Source organism: Gossypium arboreum, chromosome 5 (assembly GCF_025698485.1).
Source record: "Gossypium arboreum isolate Shixiya-1 chromosome 5, ASM2569848v2, whole genome shotgun sequence".
NCBI classification, from domain to species: domain Eukaryota; kingdom Viridiplantae; phylum Streptophyta; class Magnoliopsida; order Malvales; family Malvaceae; genus Gossypium; species Gossypium arboreum.
The window spans coordinates 49622894-49631862 of NC_069074.1; positions in this window are offsets into that span (position 1 = coordinate 49622894).

Genomic DNA, 8969 nt, shown 5'->3' on the forward strand with positions numbered 1-8969 from the left:
TAACTTCTAATTACTTATAAGACTCGGTTTAATGGTCCCGACACCACTTCCCGACTAGGGTCAAATTAGGGACGTCACACTCAGAAAATGAAATTCATGAAATTTAACCCTCTTTCCAAGCCTAGCCGAAATTTATATATTACAACTATAGCAGATACATTTCACAAATTTTAGAATTTTCCATGGGTTTTACCACTTTTTCATTTTACTCCCTAAATCAAGTTTTCATCAAAAATTGCTTTGAAAAAGTTGTTTATCTATGAATAAATTTTCATCTTCTACCATAAATTTCAAATTTTCATCATATTCATCCATAACCCAAATTTCATACCTTGATAACTTTTCAAATAAATCCCCTAAATAGAAAGATTAGGCTATCTCAATTCCAAAAATATAGAAATTACAAAAAACGGGACTTGAAAATTGGGGAAGATGATATGAAATTAGATGATTTTTTTCTTTTTAATTAATTATCATCTATTAATTTTATTGATTTCCAATTTAGTCCCTATCATTTTCTAATTTTTCCATGGATGAGTCATTAAAATATCTACTAACTACTCTTCAATGGCCTAATTACCATATAAGGACATTAAGTTTTGAACTCTATAGCTATTTGATACGTATGCTACTAGAACCCAACTTTTGCATTTTATGCAATTTAGTCCTTTTCCTAATTGAATACACAATTGGTAAGAATTTTCATACCAAAATTTTCATGTGACCTTCCTATCATGATACCAACCATAAAATAAAATAAAATAAAATAAATTTTTATTTTTGGCTCGGATTTGTGGTCCTGAAACCATTATTCTGACCTCACCGAAAATGGGTTGTTACAGGCAACCTCCACAAACTTCACTAAATCTAAAAATTCCAACATTGATAAGTTATTCATGACCTTAAGGTTCTAAAACTATAAAATTTAAGTAAAATGATCCAACTTACCAACCAAATTAAGCTTCACTTTTGAACAATAATGGCCGAAAATGCTATTTCTCTCTACTCCAAATCGTCATGCAAGGAAATAAAGCTTCAAACTTACTATTATTATTATTTTTCTTTCCCACTAAGTTATATTTTTTCTATAATATCATATTATAAATGATATCAATCATACTCATCCACCAACACAATTTATATCAATAATGGTCAATTTATTTAATAAGTCCCTTACTCTAATTTCACCATGTAATTTGATATTAACCACTACCTTTATCACATATTTAATTTAGTCCATGTACTTTAATTGAACACTTAATATTTAAAATTATCTAACTAACATTCAATTCCATTCTAAGGCATCTCTATAAATATTTAATAAAAAGATTTATGAACCTAGTTCATGAAAATAGAGTCTCAAAAGTACATTTCTCGACACCCCTAATTTTCAAGTCGTTACATTATTAGTTACATATATTGTACACATCATTATTCCTTCAAATTACCATTGTATTATTATTATTATTTTTTTCATAACATTAATCATTCCTCACTCTAATAACTCGACCAAATTATATCGTTCTAATCCCTATGGAGACGATCTCACTCATCATTTTATTACTTGATTTGACATGTATTCTTGCACAATTCACATATCATTTCACACAAGACAAGTTTTTGGCATCGTTTCCAAGGATCGAAGATTTGGTGAAATTTGATTTTTTTTATTTTACTAATTCCACTAGTTTTAGTTAACTTAGTTGTATTTAATTTCTATAGGTTTGTTATCAGTGCATGAATAGAGGCATTCCTGCTAACGAAGAGTATCCTTTTGACCTAGAGATCGAGAGAACTTTGTGAAGAAGGAAAAGAGAAGTGCGTAACATGACTAAGGACGAGAATGATCCAAGTTTGAATGATCCATTAAATCTAAATGATCAGGATGTTGATCTTCCTATTCATCGTGTGATAGATAACCAAGATAGGCTAATTCAAGAGCATGTTTTCCTACTTTTGGATTACTTGAATCCAGGAATAGTCAAACCACACATACAAGCTCAGCAAATTGAATTGAAACCAGTAATTTTTTAGATGTTGCAAACTGTTGGATAGTTTAGTGGGTCGCCAAATGAGGATCCAAGACCACACTTAACACTTTTTCTAGAAGTCTGTGACTCATTTAGACAACAGGGAGTTCTGAAGACGCCTTGCGACTTAAATTATATCCATATTCCTTGAGAGATCGAGCAAGAGCGTGGCTTAATGCTTTGTTGTCGAGAATAGTGGCATCATGGAATGATCTTTGCCAGAGATTTCTTCTACAGTATAATCCACCAAATATGAATGCCAAGTTTAGAAATGACATCACATATTCTTGAAAATTAGAAAGGAAACACTATATGAAGCTTGGGAATAATTTAAAGAATTAATTCAAAAATGTCCGTTGCATGGATTCTAGCACTAGACGCAAATAGAGATATTTTATAATGGTGGAATGTGCACAGAGGATGGTAGTTGATGCTTCAACTAGTGGTACCATATTGGATAAATCTTATAATGAAGCATATGATATTTTGGAAAAGATTGCCAACAATGACTATCAATATCCTACCACGAGAGTTGGGATGGGTAAGAAAGTTGCTGGTACCATGGAGCTTGATGCAATCACTTTGTTGATAGCCCAGGTATCTTTTTTAGCTAATATGAGCAAAATAATGAATGGGCCCATTACAGCCCAGGAGATGAAATCAGTTGACCTATCGTGTGTTGCTGTGAAGGCCATGTGTTTGATGAATGCCCATCAAACCTAGCATGTGTATACTACATATGTAATTTTAATCGCAATAATAACCCCTATTCCAACACCAACAATCCAGGGTGGAAGCAACATCTAAACTTTAGTTGGAAAAATCAAGGTGCGAGGAACTTAAATAATGTTGTGAGATAGAATGCTAATAATGCACCGCTTGGTTATAATCGTCCTATGCCGAGGCAAAATGTTCAACAGGGTCCAGCATCATCTTCTAACCCCATTGATGCCTTGCTAAATGAATGTATGACTAGAATGATGCTTTAATTCAGAGCCAGGCTGTGCCCTTTAAAGGTCTTGAGAATCAAGTGGGACAGATAGCGAATGCTTTAAATTTGAGTCCACAAGGAACATTGCCAAGTGATACTGAGAATTAGAGAACACAAGGGAAGGAATAGTGCAAGGCCATCACTCTCAGAAGTGGGACGCAGTTGGATGATGTTAGTTAAGACACCACTGTAGAAGAGGAAAACTCTAGACTCAACCATAGAAAGAATTCAGAATCAATTAAAAAGCATACTACACCTGAAAAGGGTAAACAGGAGAATGTTGCACTAGAATCGAACATGTTGCTAACAAAAGTGCCACAGCAAAATAATATCAGTAACCTGAAAGACGACCACAAATATCTTTTCCTCAGTGATTCCATAATTCTAAATAGGATGTTTAGTTCAAAATATTTTTGGGTGCTTTGAAGCAACTCCATATCAACATATCGCTAGTAGAATCTTTAGAGCAAATGCCCAATTATGTGAAGTTTATGAAAGATTTACTATCAAAGAAGCGTAGATTGGGAGAATTTGAGATTGTTTCTCTCACTAAAGGGTGCACAGCGATGTTGATGAATAAATTACATCCAAAGTTGAAGGATCCAGGGAGTTTGTAACACCCCTCACCCATATTCAATGTCAGAATAGGGTTACGGAGCATTACCAAACTTATCACATATTTAAACATACATTTCTCATACAATATATCAATTCAAATACAATTCATTTACAACCAATCATATTGTCTCTAATACAAGCCTACGAGGCCTAAAATAGGTATTCGAGGTGGTTCGGTACTAAACTGATAACTTTAAAAACTTTTAGAATACTTAGAAAATATTCTCAAAAATTGGGGACACACGACTGTGTAGCCCGGTCGTGTCTCTCACACGGCCAAAGACACGCTTGTATCGTAGGCCGTATAGACATTCGAAATGGAAGCACATAGCCGTGTTCCAGCCTGTGTCTAACTCCTTGTAACTCTCTGACTTGGGTCACACGGACAACACACACACCCGTGTGGCTAGCCTGTGTGCCCTAAAAATGGCCACACACGCCCGTGTGCCAGGCCATGCCAAACTTGTAGGGTATACTGACTTATGCCACACGGCTAAGTCGCATGCCCGTATGTGAGGCCGTGTGGGGCATACTGACTTAATTTTAATTTCAACACCAGGAGACACACAGCCATGTACATGACCGTGTATCACACACAACTGAGACACACGCCCGTGTCTCTACTCGTGTGGACAAAAATAGGCTATTTACCAAGCCAATTTGCCACCCAAACTTGTGCACATCTACACCAAACTCAATGGTACCAAAACATAACATAAATGAGCATTTAAATCAACTCCAACTAAGCATAATCTATATCATTTCATTACCAACCAATATAAAACACAAATACCACAATGTGCCATTCAATTCCATGCCATATTTCATGTAACAACCCGATTTTGGCTAAACCAAAACAGTGGTTTTGGAACCACAAAAATGATGTCAAAAAATTATTTTAATATTATTTTCGGTATTTACAGCATGTTATTTGATATGTGTGAAAATTTCGTGAGCTAATTTTATTGATTGGTTGGTTAATTTGATAAAAAGGATTAATTCGTGTAAAATGCAAAAGTTGCATTCTACTTGTTAAAGGTGTCAAATAGCTTTGGCTTTTAAATATGATGGCATTAAATGGTAATTAAACCATTTGAAACCTTAGTGGGCATATATGGACACATTTTAGGTGTTTTAAATGATGTATATTAAAGGTTAAAATAGTAAAATAGTTAATTAATGATATATTAAATGAAACAAAAACATACATATCATCATTTTTAGTCCATCTTCACTGAAATTAAAAGAGAAAGAAGCCATGGGAGAGCATTTAGGGTTCGGCCAACTCCTAGCTTAATTGATCAAGAAAGAAAGAATTCAGATTTAGATCCGGGAAAAAGCAAGGTTATCGAGTAGTTGACCTGATCCGTCAATTCCGAATACGAGGTAAGTTTGTATGTGATGATTTCATTATAAATGTATGTTAAATACTTTGATATTTCTTAAAATATGCTTACGAGGTTTTCATTAATGTATGAATTGTAAATACGATCTACGGATACATTTAACAATAAAATTGACAAGTCAGAAATCTCGGTTGAACTTTAGGAATAGATTTGGATACTAGTGTCATGTGATTAGATGATAAATTGAGTTGCCTTCTGGCCGTGATATTAGCACTTCGGGTGCGAGTTATACCGATTTGGCTTCGGGCCATGTATATCGAATGATTTGGCTTCGGGCCATGATAATAGTCTTCGGATAAGTTACATTGATTTGGATACAGGCCATGGTATAGGTACTTATCGTACGAGACCCTTGAGTATCCAATTTCTATTCTGAATGGTTCAATGGGTAAACGAATGATGTGGTTGAGAAAGAGGTTAGTACGAGGCGATACAGGTATGTACAGAACCTATTCGAGTATTAAATAGTAAAAGTTTGATGAGTTTGTATTTGATCATGTTTTGAGACATAAGAAAGGTTTGTAGTTAATGTGTATAAGGCTTTGTCATGAGTAATTGGTTGATTTGTATTTATTCAATTAATTAAGTTATTCACATGCAAGTTTACTAAGCTATGAAGCTTACTTCGTGTTATTTTTTCTATGTTTTAGTGAATCAAGGCTAGCTCGGATCGTGGATTCGTCGGGAACATCATCGCACTATCAAACATCTAAGTTGGTACTTTTGAATTATACAATTATGGTATATGGCATTTATAGGATAGATGTGGTATTTTGGTTGTGATTATAGCCATGAGATTTAGCTTGTAAATGATGTTAATATTGATGTGTGTTTGGCTATTAGAAATGGCTTGTAAATGTATATGTTTTGGTTTGTATAAATATAGCCATGAGTGATGGCTTATTTTGGTTTGTTTTATAGAAGTGAAAAAGGTTATGTAAATTATGATAAATAAACCATATTGTTGATATTGTTTTGGCATGTATTTGGCTAAGTAAATGGTAGTGATTTGAGAATTAGAATAGATGAAATTATAATGATCTGAATTCTACATTTGGTTGATGATTTTGGCTACCTAATTGTATAATGAAATGGTACCATTTTGCCTTGTGTAGGTATTATGAAGTTGGGGTGGCAAATTGGCCTATTTTTGTCTACACAGGCAGAGACACGGGCGTGTATCTCAGCCGTGTGTGACACACGATCATGTTACACGATCGTGTGTCCCTTGGTATTGAAATTGAATTGAAGTCAGTATGCTCCACACGGTCTCACAGACGGGCGTGTGACTGGCCGTGTGGTACAAGTCAATATACCTCCTAATTGGCACACGACCTAGCACATGGGCTCGTGACTTGGCCGTCTTACATAAGTCAGTATACCCTTTAGATTTCACACGGCCTGGAGCATAGGCGTGTCATCGGCCATGCAATACAAGTCAGTATGTATGCCATGTTTCCATACGGCCTGAGACACGAGCGTGTCTAGAGCCATGTGAGGCACACGGGCGTGTGATCCTTGTATGGTTGAAATTTTTCTAAGTTTCCAAAAATTTTCGTATGTTATTGGTTTAGTCCCGAACCACTTCTAAAGCATGTTTAAGGCCTCGTAGGCCCTTATAAGGGATAATTTGATTGTGTTGAATGATTTGTGAGAATGAATGCTTTATGTTTGATAAATAGATGCTATATGTTGTTAATTGCTCGGTAATAGCTCGCAACCCTACTCTGGCAATGAATACGAGTTTGGGGTGTTACATTTTATTGGTATCAGAGATATGGTTTAGTCGATTCTAGGACTAGCGTAGCATGTGTGAGAGTTTAGCTATACATGCCATATATATAAACTGAAATAGTGTGATGACTCCAGACATTTTAAATTGTGTTTTCATATAGTAATAGATCCCAATCGAGCTATAGCCGATGAGGTTAAGATAATGTGTCTGCTCCCACGCAAGGGACAGCACCATCTGATTCTAGACCTGTGACGGGCAGTCAGGGAGGAGAGGCTAAAGAAGCCCTCTTCCAAATGATGAACGAATGGCTCACTCAATACATTCATATGAACCCGGATGCTCAGCAAACTCCACCCCCACCTATTCCTTAACAAATCCTTGTTGTTTCTTAATTTATAGATCCGATACGGTTGAACAAGCCATCAGTAGATAAGATTCGTAAACACGGGGCTGAAGAGTTCAGAGCTATTGTTTATGATGATCCTGAGAGAGCTGAGTTCTGGCTCGAAAATACGATTCGAGTATTCGATGAATTGTATTGTACTCTTGATGAATGTATTAATGTGTTGTATCTTTGCTGAGAGACACCGCGAATCAATGGTGGAACACGTTGATATTTGTTGTTCCGAAAGAATGAGTTACTAGTGTGACAACCCGATTTTAGCTAAATCAGAACAGTGGTTTTGGAACCACAAATTTGATGTTGGAAAATTTATTTTAATATTATTTTTTATGTTTATAGCATGTGATTATGTATGTGTGAAAATTTCATGAAATAATTTTAGCGTTTGAGTGCTTAATTTGACAAAAGGACTAAATCGCGTAAAATGCAAAAATGGCATTCTATATGTTAAATGTGTTTAATTGCTATGATTTATTAAATGAAAGGTCTTTATGACGTTACTAGACCATTGATAGTGGAATCTGAGATAAATGGACATTTATTAAGGTGTTTTAATGGTTTAATAATAAGGTTAATTTTGTAAATTGGTTATTAAGGCATATTAAATAAAACAAAGTTAAAAGAAGCTTTAAAATCATCATTCTCAACCGAAACTGAAGAAGAGAATACTCTATTTAAGGCTAACATATTCGGCACACATTGATCTTGATTAAAGTATGTTCTTTGCTCGATTTTGGATGATTTTTACGTTTTTGAGATCGTTACTTCCTAGCTCGTGTCTTAATTTTTGAATTTGTTGATGATTTGTGAAGTGCCATTGATGAATCTATCAGTTTTGTGATAGTTGATGATGAAAAATGGATATTTGTTTATAGATTATCATATTTTGTTAACTAATTTTGAGTAAAAATGCCTATTAGGGATTTAATTGTGAAAATGTGAAAATGTGCGGTTAAATGTGCGAATAAATGATAAATATGGGTTGATATGTGCACAAGGAAAATTTGACTAGCTTGGGAAGGTATTAAATTGAATGAATTTTGTGTATTTGTGAAATAAAGACTAAATTGAATAAATGTGAAACTTTAGGGGCTAAAGTGTAAAAATGCTCAAATAGGTATTTTTGGATGAAATTGAATGAATAGGTGATTAAATGAGCTAAATCTGAATTCATATAGATCCTGAAAGAAAGAAATCAGATTTAGATTGGGGGAAATCGAAGGTTGCACAAGCAAATACGAGTAAGACTCGCCAGAGTTACGACATCCAAAAGTCTCGTATGAACCTTAGGAATAGTATAAGATACAAATGTCATGACATTAGGATTACCGAGATGTGATTACAACCAAGACCATCTCTGGGACATTGGCATTGTATTATGATTACGTGTATGACCATGTGTTGGACATTGGCATCGTTATATGAATTCGTATAAGACCCTGTCTAGGACAGTGGCATCGATATGTGATAACATGTAAGACCATATCTGGGATAAGGCATTGTACAAGCTTTATGTGATTTTCGAGTATCCTTAATGATTCCGAACGGTTCAACGGGCAAAGTTAAGTAGAGAAAGAATGTGTGAATGAGTTACGTGACTCAAATACGTACAAGATTCATACGAGTACTGAAAATGGAAGTATTTAATGAATTCAAGTATGATATTGAATATGTGTACAATGAGAAAGGTTTGTGAACTTGCATGTGTTTACTTATAGTTGCCTATTGATGGAAATGATATTGATTTATGTGGTAATTTTAATTGTATATGGTTTATTAAGCTTTT